This window comes from Lolium rigidum, chromosome 3, assembly GCF_022539505.1.
Source record: "Lolium rigidum isolate FL_2022 chromosome 3, APGP_CSIRO_Lrig_0.1, whole genome shotgun sequence".
NCBI lineage: Eukaryota > Viridiplantae > Streptophyta > Magnoliopsida > Poales > Poaceae > Lolium > Lolium rigidum.
In genome coordinates, this window is record NC_061510.1 from 291,814,023 (window position 1) to 291,831,008 (window position 16,986).

General features: G+C 44.5%; 1 long non-coding RNA gene across 1 annotated transcript; it reads left to right on the forward strand.

Annotated features, from left to right (window-relative positions):
- The first annotated feature begins 350 nt into the window (after nucleotides 1-350).
- LOC124699781 lies at nucleotides 351-1,663 on the forward strand. The gene is made up of 3 exons (XR_007001519.1): nucleotides 351-517; nucleotides 602-688; nucleotides 1,594-1,663. It is a non-coding gene; the product is annotated as an uncharacterized LOC124699781 (long non-coding RNA).
- Nucleotides 1,664-16,986: the final 15,323 nt, after the last annotated feature.

Consider the following 16,986-nt stretch of genomic DNA (forward strand, 5'->3'; position numbering starts at 1 on the left):
TTTCAATTGGCAAAGAGTCGATTTTCTATCCGTTGGATCGTTATAAGGCTGCGCCTATCTTGATGTCTTTTACGGGCTCAAGCTCTTCTGTTCGGTTTCTATTGTACCCATTTGCTTTTATGTGCCCGCTTACTCCCATGACTTTTCACGCCGCGTGTCTTCTTTGTCTGGGCGGTGGGCGGTGCGTGAGTCTCATCGGACAAGAACTCTGGCATAGGAAAAGACAGCCAGACAAGGGAGGTGACAAGGGGACGAGCCGGCGGGCTAGCAGGAGGGGGCGGAGGGGCCGGCTAGCAGGACGACCGGAGGGGTCTGGTGCCGGCGTGGGAGGTTTGTCTCCGCGAATTGATTTCTTATTTTCATCCGATGTTCTGTCCAGTGTATCCCGTGCTCCTATTTATTCCGCTTTCTATTGATGGTGGGTTTTTGGACCTGTGTTCTTTGATCCGCACGATGTGACCTGCCGGATTGGGGAGTTTGGATCCCCACCTGAAGCTCGCCCCGTGCAGGACCCCAGGTCAATTCGATTGTTGTGCTCTTTGTTGACTTTGCATCGTACATGATTTGCTTTAGGAGCTGATGCATTTTGGTGTTTCTGAAGGGCACGCTAGATTCATTTGATGATGCTGGTTAGAATCTTCGTTGTACTGTGGTGTGGTGAGCACAGAGCTGGAGGTTGAGGAAATTGGTATGTCTTGCTGCCTATGAAGTTATTATGCTTGCATCTAGAGGAGCCAACACTGGATGTTTTCACCGTTTAAAGTCAATTGCTCCGCTAGAACGTGGCATGCTTTCATGTTTATTCTGAAGTTCAATCTGGAACAAGATTTCTAGCTTGAGGTGGTCAGGTTGTTTCCAACAAAATATTGTGGTCTTAGTTTGTTGAGCTCTAGTCCGTTATCATACAAGCTTGCACCAGCCGACCAGACCGTATGGTTACATAACTTTTCATGTCATTATATTTATATACTACCACTATTTCTGCTACTCCCTCAGGTTCAAAATAATTTCCCAACAATGGTATCTATTTTTGGGAAATTATCTTGAACCACATGGAGTACTAAAATCTTCATTTCCTCTTTGGATAACCATTTTTTGTTTGATTACCAGCACTAAGTCTGCATAATTTTACATGTTATAAAATGACGGAAAATGATAGTCCTCATCAAAATAGAGCAAGAATTTTGTCATTTAGCAGTTCAACACGAACCCAGACATGCACGTTGATTATCAACACTGAGTCTGCATGTAAAAAAGGAACCTATATGTAAGTACAATCAAATTTGTAGCGTACGGTGATAGGAAGCACCAATTGACTGTACTCATATGCAATTATAAAAATGATTGAGTCTGGCTGGATCTATATGTTCATGCATTGATTTGAAGCATATAGCAGTGTAGCATGAAACTCAACAGTATATGAAAACACTACTATCCCTATGTAGTAGCCATGATCGACCCAAGAAAGTTAGTTCTTACAATTACAGAGCCATTATCGATATTGCTTTCTCCATATTAACTAAGTGTTTTCCTTGGAGCTTTTATAGATACTTGTGGCAGTGGTACATAAGTGGCTTCTATTTTCCGGTGCAGGTGCAGTGATCGTCCTGGACTATTCTTTGGTTTCCTGGTATATACTTGCTTCTCGCCGGGTTGATCTCTGGTATGTCCAAGCTTCAATATAACCTTGTTCAGAATAAATATTTGAAGCATCATAGTTATGAATTGCCAACTACGCTAACCATGCATCATATAATAAAAGGTACATTTCTGTAAATATGCTAACAGACCATGAAGGATGAAACCGTGCCATAATTCTAATGAACATAAGTGTAAAATATTCAGATTGTAGTACACGGAACTTATACACATTTAACTTTGCTTCTCGGACTCAAAACTCAGATTAATGAGTTGCACTTTATTTCTTCAAAACACAACATTTTTACTATTACTTTTCAGTGATTTTGAACTGGATTCAATAAGCCAGATTAGCACACTTTCACTTATCTATACAAACTACTTCAGGACAAATAGAAGTTTTCGATTTGAATGTTCAGCAACATTTCTCTCGCATGTATCAAATAAGTATCAAAATATTTTCATACGAACGATCCATATAGTCGAAAATAGGTACATGATGCTTATTACCAATGCAACCTAACCATGCATGCCAATGAATTACGGCAGCTAGTTGACATATCCTTACCATGTATTGATTTACAATGCATATAACATTTACTATTCAGGCCTTGATAATATGACGCTCCATATGGTGTATTTTTCCATGTATGTTCGACTACCAAAATAATTCTAAAAAGATTCTTCCACTATGACAAACTATGAACAAAAAGATTATCCATGGTTTAATAGAAATAGATACCTCAGTTTTGTTTTCCTTATTCCGACCAAACCATCTTTAGTCCAAGGTTGCCCAACACAAACTGCATGAGAAACGACATAACATGTAAGAAACTCTCTCCCTCTCCCCAACTGCTCAGCGACGGTCTGATTCACATGTATTAATCATGCTTTGATTTGTTTCGGTATTTTACCCTTTCTCTGATCTAAAGATCTAAAGATGAGTATCTCACCTCTAAAAGGGACGGTGCTGACGGAGAGGAACCAATCAGGTGTGGCCATCCGAGAAACGGTTAGGTGCTTGTCCGCTTGGCTATCAGCAAAATTGCATACTCAAATTGAAATAGTTACAACAATGTAAACTCACTGTTCTATTTGGCCAAACTACTCAAACTTGAATAATGGTACATACTCAAACTCGTAGCTGAATGATTTTACCCATATGGAGATCAAAGAGTCATTTTCCCTGGCCATTTACTCAAACTGAAATAGTGATACATAAATGTCCCCTTTGAAAACAAAACAATTGTAGCTGAAAATAGATAAGAGTGGCAAAGTAAATAGAGATACCTTTATACTGTTTGTCCCTGGCCATTTTCTTCTTCCAACTGAATTAACTTTAAGTCAAGTTGGAGGATAAAAGCAATAGCTTGAGTAATCTGGAAAATAGATGTAGACCAGATATCATCTTGCTTCAAGGCATCACTCTGCAAGAAAAAAAAGTATCACAAACTATGCGGGAAAGAAAGAGCATTGCAACACGGGTACTGGGAATAAACTAACAAAAAAATTGATATTAGATTTGGGGTTTTAATCCCTTTATAAACCAATGTTTGAGATTATACCTAGACATGATAAATTATTCACAGCATACATGTTTGAGATTGCACCAATGTTTGAGATTGGAACAAGAGAATCCTCTTGAGGCAAGTACAATCAAGTGTGGGCAAACATGCATGTTGGCGTTGCTCTTTTCTCCATTCCCATGGTTTGAGCAGCGATAGCTTCATGCTCATCTCCACCTCTGGAGAAAAAATGCTAGTGATCACACTTGACTATACTCTACTCATTAGAAAATAATATGCAATATACCATGTCAATATACCATGCACTTGATCAGCTTTGGATTCTGCAATCATAACTGACATCAAAAGAATGTGTATTAGATGTTCCTCTGATTCTGTCGGATGTCGCTTCCCACACATGACCCTTCTCGTCACCACCTGCGGCGGCTCTAGGCACTCGTGCAGTGCAGCGGCGGCATGTTCATTATGACTACAAAGGGATAGAAGTATGAAACAAAAACACATGACTTCTTACACAAAAAATATATAAGTCATCACTTGAATGTAGCAAGTTGAGTATATGCTCATGTTTAAGCAAAAATTAGGTCCGCCTTGTTTGACATGCAATGTAAATAGTGATAATGCAATTTAGAACAAAAAACTAATGTGGGCTTTGACGCCTCAACATAAACTAAGCTGAAATTTAGGCATTTATAGTTTTTGACATACTAAGGTTGGACAGCAACAAAAAGGCTTGGTATAAATAGCAGATTTTATGACACAATGGTTTGCCTAAACCATAACCTAACAATTCAGAAATCACTTGTCTTTGTACTTCTTTTACCTTCACTTCAAGCACAATCAATATCAGCTATCTAACCAGGACATCATGTAAGATCCATCAATGAATGCATATCCAGCAAGGGCATCAGTTTTGCCGAACCACGGAATCCACTTCATTACATCCATTGTTCAGACGATCCTTCTCCTTCTCAAAACGCTAGAATTAAATTGACGAAGGTGAGTAAATAATATAATGAATACAACTTAAGAGGATATAGATATAGTTTAGCTTCAGTCACGAATAAAGCAAAGAATCATATCATCTAATATTGGGTACCTTACATAGATACCAAAGTAGAAGCTGGTAACACAAGCAGTAAGGCAGAGTTTGGTACCTTACCTAGATACCATCGTTGGGTTCAGGCTCAGTTGAGCAGCTCCTATGAGGACATCGCCGGTGCCTCAACCTCCTTGAGCCTTGAGCGGGGCACCGGATTTTGTTGGAGGAAACTCCAAACCTATGGCAGAGCAGATTGTAAGACATGGAACAGATCAAGAGAAATAAAGGAGACAAATCATACCATAAGTTATACTATAAGATTTCTAGAAAATCAAACAGGAGATGCTAACTTTGTTCCTTTAAATGGACTGAAATAAATCATATAACCAAGACCATTACCTCAAACCTGAAGCATGGAGGAAAAAATACCTGGCCCTATATAACTATAAAATTGTGGAAATACATATCATTTGGAAATATTTTCTAACCAAAAAGAATATAGCAGTGTGGCGCTAAGAGAAGCAGATCTAAGACACATAATTAGCTGACAGCAGTGAAACCTCAAGCACATACTAAACTACATGAGAATTTAAATGGACCTTTAACATATCTCTCTAATGTGAAAAATCTGGTACATAGTCAGAGGTCCATCATTTCTCTAAGAACATAATTGCTCATATCATGGTTCAGTGATGCAAAACAGAGCTGCAAGAACAGAATTGTTTACGAAAATATTTCGCTTAACACTAGCTGCAGCAGCACACACATCGATAGAAAGAGAGAAAAAACCTAGATCTGTGGCTGCCTTCTGTGGCTGCCTTCTGGGGTGAGGATGGATGAATCGGTGGCGTTCTCTCTGCGGAACCAGGTCCAAGCACCTCACATCAGAGGCCCCAAATCCCAAATAATGGACCACCGTTTGCAGCAAGGTCTCTGTCCGTGGTCCTCCTGCCTGGTCAAGATGGTGGTACGATGGAGAGCTTAAGAGAGGAGCCAATATGCCAAGTCAAGACACACAAAAGCATCCAGGAATTGAGCAAATCACACAAAAAACAAAATAAATAGCAGGTGACATACAACGGGCAGGACCTGCTCTCACGGATGCAAGATGATGGCCCATTTATCTACGGCCGCAGGTAGAGCACGCGGAAGATACGGACGACAGCGGATCTACAGGGCCCCGCGTTGACCGCCGGCTGTAGCTGCTCGACCCCGGCCGCAGGCGGAGCGCGCGCAAGACGCGGACGACGGCGGATCTACAGGCCCCCGCGTTGACCGCCGGCTGCAGCTGCTCGACCCCGCGAGGTCGAGCCCTACGCAAGGCGATGCGGTCGGCCATGGGTGGTATAGCCTGCAGCAATCGTGTGCTGCTCCAAGGCGGCCAACCGCCGCTCTCCTTCTCCGCTCCAAGGAGATCACCAGCGAGGCAGGGAGGAGCACGGCAGGATGCGAGGTGGTGGCGGCACCGATGCAGAGGAGGAGCTGGGGCAGGGAGAGGTGGCGGCGGGATGGGGGACGCGAGGGGGTGAGGAGGAAGAGGAGAGATGTGGCTGGTGGAAATGAATTGGGTTTGGCCGGTGGGCTCTGATTTTTGTCTCACGCACAACCACTCGTGGCCAATGTCTACTCTACCCCTGCTAGTGGAGATATTTCCTCCTCCCCTGACTCCACGCTGTACCGAATCAAATGCCACCTGCTGCGACTGATGAGCTGGGTCGGGCGAAGGTGGGGCCCAAGAGCAGCCAGAGGCGGGTAAGAAACGACCGTTGCATGGGGATAGCTAGTGGAGGAACCAATGTGGAAACGCCCACGCGCCGAGAGGGCCAATCAGCGCCTCTTTCTCTGCCCAGAATGAACAGTCCAGATTCACCCATGGGAAGATCCGACGGTTCACACGCTGAAATCGCTGTGAGTTCCCCATGGGGGTGCAGCAATTATACCTTTAGATACCCGCGCGACTGGCCGGTGCGCAACGAGATGAGGAGGAAGTGTGGCAACGGTAGGAGCGCCCGCGTAATGAGTGTACCGTATGGTGCGCGTTTCTAACCCTAAACCAACGTGCGATCCCTCTTAGTTTGCGAGGTTGATCACGTGGACGGTGTGTACAACCAAAGGCTACTTTCCCGGCGCTTTGGCCTTCATAACAAAATCGCCGATGCCTTGCGCGGGCGCCCCTCCTAGATTTATTGGGCTCGCCGGTGGGTTTCAGCCCTATATATCCGCACCCAACAAAATAGTACCCCTCTTTTTCACTTTTTTTTTGGTCGATACTATTTTTTTTTGTCTAAATCGACCGTGTTCGTTTGGTCGAGGTGGCTCCAACGGCACGATGCATTTTTTTGATTTTGCATCTTTTTAACATAAATATATAATTTAAATAGTAAAAGAAATAAAAATAAAAACCCTAAGAACGTTTGCTCCGGTACCGGCCAGTTGGGAAGCGGCGGAACATACACCGATGCCGCTGGCGGTGGTGGAGGTGGAGCAGTTCACGCCGTGGTGGAGGTGGTGAAAGTGGAGCAGCCCACTCCGGCGGTGGAGGTTGAGCAGCCCATGCCGGTGGTGGAGGTGGAGGCCCCCACATGGTGTACGGTGGAGGTGGAGGCGACGGTTGAACCGGTTGCGTAGCCGAGTCCTCGAGCTCCCGTAGTAGGGCCTCTTCGTCCGTGAGGCCCGGTGGCATATCGAGGCAGCGGCAGCTGCACCTATCGGTCCACCTCCGAGATGAGGACGCCGAGCCTCGCGATCTCGTCATCCGTCATCGTCTTCGGGTACGCGAACTTCCGGCCCTCCGCCATGGCCAACTGCCATTACTGGAAAATGCAGGCGACGTAGCGTTATCGTCCTTGGCCTCCTTGTTGTGGTAGGCCAACGCCTCGTTGTAGTCCTCGTCGCCGTCGTCCTGTGCAGGCGCTGGCGACTGCCGTGTTGGACGACGAGGCAGCGGTGGATGGTTAAACGGGAAGCCCCTGTCGCCGACAAGGCAGCGATGGATGGTCAAATGTGAAAAGTACAACTTCTCTGCAAAAGAGGGGACGCGGTTAGGACGTGTTGCAAATCATCTCTTGCCCATCCAATATAATCTCGCTACTGCTTTATGTAGCTATCGCAAGCACTCGAGCAAAAGGGATTTTGAAAACAAAGCTGTCTCAAACAAAAACAATAGCACTATATTTGTACATGGTATCAATTGATTTTTCAAACCTCTCTTTGTACCAACTTTACAAATGTCAAAAGGCAACAACAACAATCAGAACTAAGTTCTGGGATTACAAACTCGACAACTAAAATCGAAAATACACTTAGATCCCTGATCAGAATTCAGAAGACAAACAACAACACAGAATTCAGAGTCTTGGCAGCCACGGACGTGGTACAAGTACAACTCGATGAATGCTAATGTGTGTACAAATCAAACGTTCATGTTTCAACATCGGACAGCAGTGTAAACACTATCTGCAAACCAAGTTGGAGGCACACGACACGGGCACCTAGACCTAGCATGCGGGCACCGACATCATGCCATGGCCCCGCGAGCGGGAGAAGGCTGGCACGGGAAGCATGCTCGGCTCCGGCGAGGCGAAGAAGCTCGATCCAGAGAACACGGCCGGGTCCATGCGCGGCTGCTTGTCGCCGATGTCCTGCTCCTCCTGCTCGCCCGTCCAGCTCTGTGCGTCGCGAGCCTTCTTGTGCGTGTCCCACCTCTCGCACGATGTGCTGCTGCTACTTCCCCGGCTCGACGGCGATGATGACGCGCTGGTGCTGCAGGTGCTGGGGATCTTCTTCTTGGTTATGTCCCAACGCTCGCAGGACGATCCGCGCTCAGGACTTGAGCTGCCGCACGACGACGCTGGGCTCCTGGGTTTCTTGTGCGCGTCCCACCTCTCGACAGAGTCAGCGCGGCCTGGCTTGGGCCTGGACTTGGATGCGAAGGAGGACGGCAGGATGATGATGCACGGCGACGGGGCGGCCGTGCTCCTCGGCGGGGTCGGGAGCAGACCCGGCAGAAGAGCTGCGGCGGCCTTGGCCATTGCTCGCTCTACCGACGCCATCGATCGAGGGTCTTCTTGGTCCAAGAAACACCAAAGCGCTGGGAAGAGATCGAGAGATGCGCTTGGATGGGGGCACGAATTGACGGATGGTCTGATGAGTTTGGGTGCATATTTATTGTCTGCCACTCCTCAGACTCAGAGATGGGTTCGGACGTCGTCTCCGAGTCGGAGACTGCTGTCTACGAGACCGATCGATCATGCATGTAGATCGGCAAACCGCCAAAGAGAACATCAATGCCGCGTTCAACTGACGCTGCTAAGAGTTTCGGATTCGAACTGTCAAGGACGGCGGGGTCCCTGTTTGCATCGGCGGCGCCGTGGCCGGAAGCGGAAACCCCAGCGAGAGATGCGAGGCTAAGCTTCGACAACTCGTCGTCACCCTGCCTCCTCGGCGTTCGTTGTCGCTTCCCCCGATTCGTTGACATCTCCTCCGCCGCCGCACCCGCTGCGCCAGCGCCCACCCCCTGTTCGACGGAATGGCCACAACGGGCACTGACAGCAAGCAAAATGGGCGGCAGGCCGGCAGCGGAGGGCAGGGGTGGACTTGGAATCATTTATGTCATAGGGTTTTGAATGTAATTTGCATTAATGTTGAATTGTGCGTGTAACAGCTCACTTGTTGAATCTTGAATCTTGGATTTATACTTTTAGTTGGTATATCTGTTTTAAAGTATTTCACATCAGAGCTCAAAACAATCCTGTTATATCTCGATTCACAAGTTGAATGTGATCTTAAAATATTATATGCTGGACCGGTGGGATACATCAATGACTAACTCGGATTTGTTTTCAATATTTTCATGTTGATATGATGCTGGAGTTGAAGTATTTCCTCCTTAAACCAACCATGAACTGATAGGGCTTAGAAGCTATGATAAATATCTGTAAATGTTGTACTGTATGCATTTTGGTTTGTTCCAGTGGTGTCTCCCTGAGAGCATCTCCACCGGCGCACCCTATAGTGATTCCGATAGCGATTTGGCGGCTGGGAGCGAAAATGGGCTCACACCGGCGCGTCCCAAATAACGTCGGCGCTTTCCTGAGCCAAATAGAAGTGCCGACAATCCCGTGCCGGCCACTTGGCCAAGGGCGAGAATCGGGCGAGCCGGCGCCTCGCGAGGAGAAAATTTTGGGGCGTGGGGGCCGCCTGTCAGCCACACATCCCAAAAGTCGACGTCAACGCGGATTGGCGGGGCTAACGCGTCAGCGGCACATTCAAGTTTAACCTAACCATCGCCTACCTCGCGACAAGAGTTATTGGCGCGCAGCAGCGGTGCAGTTTCCGTAGACATGCAGCTAACCGTCCCGTCGCGCCTAGCTCTCTGTGCAAGCGTTAATGAGCGCCACCGCTCCCCTGATGTCTACGCACGCTTCTATTCCTGTAGACAGTGTTGGGCCTCCAAGAGCAGAGGTTTGTAGAACAGCAGCAAGTTTCCTTTAAGTGAATCACCCAAGGTTTATCGAACTCAGGGAGGTAGAGGTCAAAGATATCCCTCTCAAGCAACCCTCGCAATTACGATACAAGAAGTCTCTTGTGTCCCCAACACACCTAATACACTTGTCAGATGTATAGGTGCACTAGTTCGGCGAAGAGATAGTAAAACACAGGTGGTATAGATGGTGGTAATATTGCAGGAAGTAAAGATGCGGTGAAACAAGAAACAAACGGTGCCGTGAAAATAGCTTGCTGGCGTGGGAGGAGTGCGAGTGCCTTTTCTATTCGGAAGCAAGGCCTAGGGATCATACTTTCACTAGTGGACACTCTCAACATTGATCACATAACTGAATAAACAAATACTACTTTCTCTACACTCTCTTGTTGGATGACAAACATCATTCATTACGTAGGGCTACAAGAGCACCTCAATGCCGGAGTTAACAAGCTCCACAACATTCGATGTTCATATTTAAATAACCTTAGAGTGCATGATAGACCATTGCAATTATACCGAGTACTAACATAGCATGCACACTGTCACCGTCGGCTATGAAAGGGGAATAGATCGCATCAATACTATCATAGTAATAGTTAACTTCATAATCTACAAGAGATCACAATCATAAACTACGCCAAGTACTACATGATGCACACACTTTCACCATTACATCATGAAGGAGGAATAGAGTACTTTAATAACATCACTAGAGTAGCACATAGATTAATAGTGATACAAAGCTCATCATATGAATCTCAATCATGTAAGGCAGCTCATGAGATCATTGTATTGAAGTACATGGAAGAGAGATTAACCACATAGCTACCGGTACAGCCCTTAGCCTCGAGGATGAACTACTCCCTCCTCATCATAGGAGACAGCAGCGTTGATGAAGATGGCGGTGGTGTCGATGGAGATGCCTTCCGGGGGCACTTCCCCGTCCCGGCAGGGTGCCGGAACAGAGACTCCTGTCCCCCAGATCTTGGCTTCGCGATGGCGGCGGCTGCGTAACTTTTCTCGTATCGTGGCTTATTCGTCTCGAGGTTTTAGGTCAGGGAGGCTTAAATAGGCGAAGAGGCGGAGTCGGAGGGGCCACGGGGGACCCACACAGTAGGGGCGCGCGCCCCACCCCTTGGCCGCGCCGCCCTGGCGTGTGGGGCCCCCTGGCTCCCCTCTGGTCTCTCTCCGGTGTTCTGGAAGCTTCGTGGAAAAATACGATTCTGGGCGTTGATTTCGTCCAATTCCGAGAATATTTCCTTACTAGGATTTCTGAAACCAAAAACAGCAGAAAACAGGAACTGGCACTTCGGCATCTCGTCAATAGGTTAGTTCCAGAAAATGCATAATAATGACATAAAGTGTGTATAAAACATGTGAGTATCATCATAAAAGTAGCATGGAACATAAGAAATTATAGATACGTTTGAGACGTATCAAGCACCCCTAAGCTTAGTTCCTACTCGCCCTCGAGTAGGTAAACGATAACAAGGATAATTTCTGAAGTGACATGCTATCATAATCTTGATCAATACTATTGTAAAGCATATGAGATGAATGAAGTGATTCAAAGCAATGGTAAAGACAATGACTAAACAACCGAATCATATAGCAAAGACTTTTCATGAATAATACTTTCAAGACAAGCATCAATAAGACTTGCATAAGAGTTACTCATAAAGCAATAAATTCAAAGTAAAGGCATTGAAGCAACACAAAGGAAGATATAAGTTTCAGCAGTTGCTTTCAACTTTCAACATGCATATCTCTTGGATAATTGTCAACACAAAGTAATATAACAAGTGCAATAGGTAAACATGTAAGAATCAATGCACACAGTTGACACAAGTGTTTGCTTCTAGGATAGAAAGAATAGGTGAACTGACTCAACAATAAAGTAAAAGAATGGCCCTTCGCAGAGGGAAGCATGGATTACTATTTTTGTGCTAGAGATTTTCATTTTGAAAACATAGAAACAATTTTGTCAACGGTAGTAATAAATCATATGTGTTATGCATAATACATCTTATAAGTTTCAAGCCTCATGCATAGTATACCAATAGTGCTCGCACCTTGTCCTAATTAGCTTGGATTAACATGGATTATCATTGCATAGCATATGTTTCAACCAAGTGTCACAAAGGGGTACCTCTATGCTGCATGTACAAAGGTCTAAGGAGAAAGCTCGCATTGGATTTCTCGCTTTTGATTATTCTCAACTTAGACATCCATACCGGGACAACATAGACAACGAGATAATGGACTCCTCTTTAATGCATAAGCATTCAACAACAGATAATATTCTCATAAGAGATTGAGGATTAATTGTCCAAACTGAAACTTCCACCATGATTCATGGTTTTAGTTAGCGGTCAAATGTTCTTCTCTAACAATATGCATACTCAAACCATTTGATCATGAAAATCGCCCTTACTTCAAACAAGACGAACATGCATAGCAACTTACATGATATTCAACAAAGGTGTAAAAGTTGATGGCGTCTCCAGAAACATGGTTACCGCTCAACAAGCAACTTATTAAGAAATAAGATACATAGCTACATATTCTTCACCACAATAGTTTTTAAGGCTATTTTTTCCATGAGCTATATATTGCAAAGACAAAGGATAGAATTTTTAAAGGTAGCACTCAAGTAATGTACTTTGGAATGGCAGAGAAATACCATGTAGTAGGTAGGTATGGTGGACACAAATGGCATAGTTTTTGGCTCATGGATTTGGATGCACGAGAAGAATTCCTCTCAATACAAGGCTAGGCTAGCAAGCTTGTTTGAAGCAAACTCAAGTATAAAACGGTGCAGCAAAACTCACATATGAACATATTGTAAGCATTATAAGACTTTACATCATCTCCTTGTTGTTCAAACACCTTAACCAGAAAATATCTAGACTCTAGAGAAACTAATCATGCAAACCAAATTTTAACAAGCTCTATGTAGTTCTTCATTAATAGGTGCAAAGTACATGATGCAAGAGCTTAAACATGATCTATATGAGCACAACAATTGCCAAGTATCAAATTATTCAAGACATTATACCATTTACCACATGCAGCATTTTCTGTTTCCAACCATATAACAATGAACGAAGCAGTTTCAACCTTCACCATGAACATTAAGAGTAAAGCTAAGAACACATGTGTTCATATGCAACAACGGAGCGTGTCTCTCTCCCACACAAGCATGAATTTATTCAGAGAATGAAAATAACAAAACGAAAATAAAAGCACACAGACGCTCCAAGTAAAGTACATAAGATGTGACGGAATAAAAATATAGTTTCACTAGAGGTGACTCGATAAGTTGTCGATGAAGAAGGGGATGCCTTGGGCATCCCCAAGCTTAGATGCTTGAGTCTTCTTGAAATATGCAGGGATGAACCACGGGGGCATCCCCAAGCTTAGACTTTTCACTCTTCTTGATCACATTATATCATCCTCCTCTCTTGACCCTTGAAAACTTCCTCCACACCAAACTCAAAACAAACTTATTAGAGGGTTAGTGCGTAATCAAAAATTCACATATTCAGAGGTGACACAATCATTCTTAACACTTCTGGACATTGCACAAAGCTACTGGAAGTTAATGGGACAAAGAAATCCATCAAACATAGCAAAACAGGCAATGCGAAATAAAAGGCAGAATCTGTCAAAACAGAACAGTCCGTAAAGACGAATTTTTTTGAGGCACTTAACTTGCTCAGATGAAAATGCCCAAATTGAATGAAATTGCGCACATATCTGAGGATCATGCACGTAAATTGGCAGATTTTTCTGAGTTACCTACAGAGAGGCCTATTGAAATTCGTGACAGCAAGAAATCTGTTTCTGCGCAGTAATCCAAATCTAGTATTGACTTTACTATCAAAGACTTTACTTGGCACAACAATTCAATAAAATAAAGATAAGGAGAGGTTGCTACAGTAGTAACAACTTCCAAGACTCAAATATAAAATAAAAGTACTGTAGTAAAATAAAAATATGGGTTATCTCCCAAGAAGTGCTTTCTTTATAGCCATTAAGATGGGCTCAGCAATTTTAATGATGCACTCGCAAGAAATAGGAGTTGAAGTAAAAGAGAGCATCAAAAAGCAAGTATGAAACAAATTTAAGTCTAACCCACTTCCTATGCATAGGAATCTTGTAAATAAACAAATTCATGAAGCATAATGCAACAAGCATAGAAAGATAAAACAAGTGTAACTTCAAAAATTTCAGCATATGGAGAGGTGTTTTAGTAACATGAAAATTTCTACAACCATATTTTCCTCTCTCATAAAGATTTTCAGTAGCATCATGAACAAACTCAACAATATAACTATCAAATGAAACATTCTTATCATGAGTCTCATGCATAAAATTATTACTCTCCACATAAGCATAGTCATTCTTATTAATTGTAGTGGGAGCAAATTCAACAAAGTAGCTATCATCAAATATAAGAGGCATATTGTAATCATAATTAAATTTATCCTCCATAGTAGGCGGCACCAAAAGACCACTATCATCATAATCATCATAAATAGGAGGTAAAGTATCATCAAAGAAAATTTTCTCCTCAAAACTTGGGGGACTAAAAATATCATGCTCATCAAAACCAGCTTCCCCAAGCTTAGAATTTTCCATAGCATTAGCAACAATGGTGTTCAAAGCATTCATACTAATAACATTCCCATTAGCATACATATAAAGTTCCATGGGTTTTTTTAATTCTCTCTTCAAACACATCATGTCCTAATTCAAGATAAAGTTCATAAAGATCTCTCATATTTTTGTTGTTTTCCATTATATCTTACTAGTGTAAACAAGAAACAAAAAGATGCAATTGCAGGATCTAAAGGAAATAGCTTCGAGCACTCACACACCGGCAACAAGACTAGGAAATAGCTTAGTAGTCGGAGGATGTGAATACCTTTTACCTTACCTTCCCGGCAACGGCGCCAGAAAATAGCTTGATGTCTACGCATGCTTCTATTCCTGTAGACAGTGTTGGGCCTCCAAGAGCAGAGGTTTGTAGAACAGGAGCAAGTTTCTCTTAAGTGAATCACCCAAGGTTTATCGAACTCAGGGAGGTAGAGGTCAAAGATATCCCTCTCAAGCAACCCCGCAATCATGATACAAGAAGTCTCTTGTGTCCCCAACACACCTAATACACTTGTCCGATGTATAGGTGCACTAGTTCGGCGAAGAGATAGTAAAACACATGTGGTATAGATGGTGGTAATATTGCAGGAAGTAAAGATGCAGTGAAACAGTAAACAAACGGTGCCAGAAAATAGCTTGCTGGCGTGGGAGGAGTGCGAGTGCCTTTTCTATTCGGAAGCAAGGCCTAGGGATCATACTTTCACTAGTGGACACTCTCAACATTGATCACATAACTGAATAAACAAATACTACTTTCTCTACACTCTCTTGTTGGATGACAAACACCATTCATTGCGTAGGGCTACAAGAGCACCTCAATGCCGGAGTTAACAAGCTCCACAACATTCGATGTTCATATTTAAATAACCTTAGAGTGCATGATAGACCATTGCAATTATACCGAGTACTAACATAGCATGCACACTATCACCGTCAGGCTATGAAAGGGGGAATAGATCACATCAATACTATCATAGTAATATTTAACTTCATAATCTACAAGAGATCACAATCATAAACTACGCCAAGTACTACATGATGCACACACTGTCACCATTACATCATGAAGGAGGAATAGAGTACTTTAATAACATCACTAGAGTAGCACATAGATTAATAGTGATACAAAGCTCATCATATGAATCTCAATCATGTAAGGCAGCTCATGAGATCATTGTATTGAAGTACATGGAAGAGAGATTAACCACATAGCTACCGGTACAGCCCTTAGCCTCGAGGATGAACTACTCCCTCCTCATCATAGGAGACAACAGCGTTGATGAAGATGGCGGTGGTGTCGATGGAGATGCCTTCCGGGGGCACTTCCCCGTCCCGGCAGGGTGCCGGAACAGAGACTCCTGTCCCCCAGATCTTGGCTTCGCGATGGCGGCGGCTGCGTAACTTTTCTCGTATCGTGGCTTATTCGTCTCGAGGTTTTAGGTCAGGGAGGCTTAAATAGGCGAAGAGGCGGAGTCGGAGGGGCCACGGGGGACCCACACAGTAGGGGGGCGCGCCCCACCCCTTGGCCGCGCCGCCCTGGCGTGTGGGGCCCCCTGGCTCCCCTCTGGTCTCTCTTCGGTGTTCTGGAAGCTTCGTGGAAAAATAAGATTCTGGGCGTTGATTTCGTCCAATTCCGAGAATATTTCCTTACTAGGATTTCCGAAACCAAAAACAGCAGAAAACAGGAACTGGCACTTCGGCATCTCGTCAATAGGTTAGTTCCGGAAAATGCATAATAATGACATAAAGTGTGTATAAAACATGTGAGTATCATCATAAAAGTAGCATGGAACATAAGAAATTATAGATACGTTTGAGACGTATCATCCCCCGCCTCCCTTCGGCCTATAAAATGGGCGCTCTCGCATCGTCCCTCCCACACAAACCCTAGCCGCCACCTTCTGAAGAGACGACGCTATGTCTGGTCGAGGCCGAGGTCGCGGCCGTGGTCGTGGTCATGGCCGCGGCAGAGCTGCACCCTCGCCATCGCATGCGATGCCGTCGTCTTCATCGTCGGACCAGCAGGAGGTGGAGCGGCAAGTGTTGTTCGAGTTCGTCGTCGTCCTCAAGGGCGACCCACTCGGCATATAGAGGTTGCCGGACAAGTTCGCCGACTTCATCGCCGGCAACGAGCCGGCCTCTCTGCATATACGGGAGGCTGCCTGCGGCTGCTGCCGGTGGATTGTGGACGTGATCCGCGACGCGCGCGGCAAGATGTACCTCCACATCGGCTGGGAGAAGTTCGTGCGCTACCACCACCTCGAAGCCGGCTTTGTGTTGACGTTCTCCTACCTTGGCGAGGCCGACATGAGCGTCAAGATGTTCGACGAGACGTGCTGCCACTGGCACTACCACGGCGATAGCGCCGAGGAGGACTGTAACATCCCAAATTTTAAAACAAAGAGAAAATGAATTTCCCTATTTCCAAAAATGAGAACCAACAAAAACTTTTATTAAATGAGGTACTATGCATAGTGCTCATGCTTGATCCTTGTATTATTGCCATGATGATTGCTTGAGTGCTTACCAAATTTGCTAAAACCCTAAACCATGATGGTTGTGATCAAGTAGAACCAAAGAAGAACAAATAAAAAGAAATTAAATTAAAAAGAAAGGCCTATGTGAGCCTATGG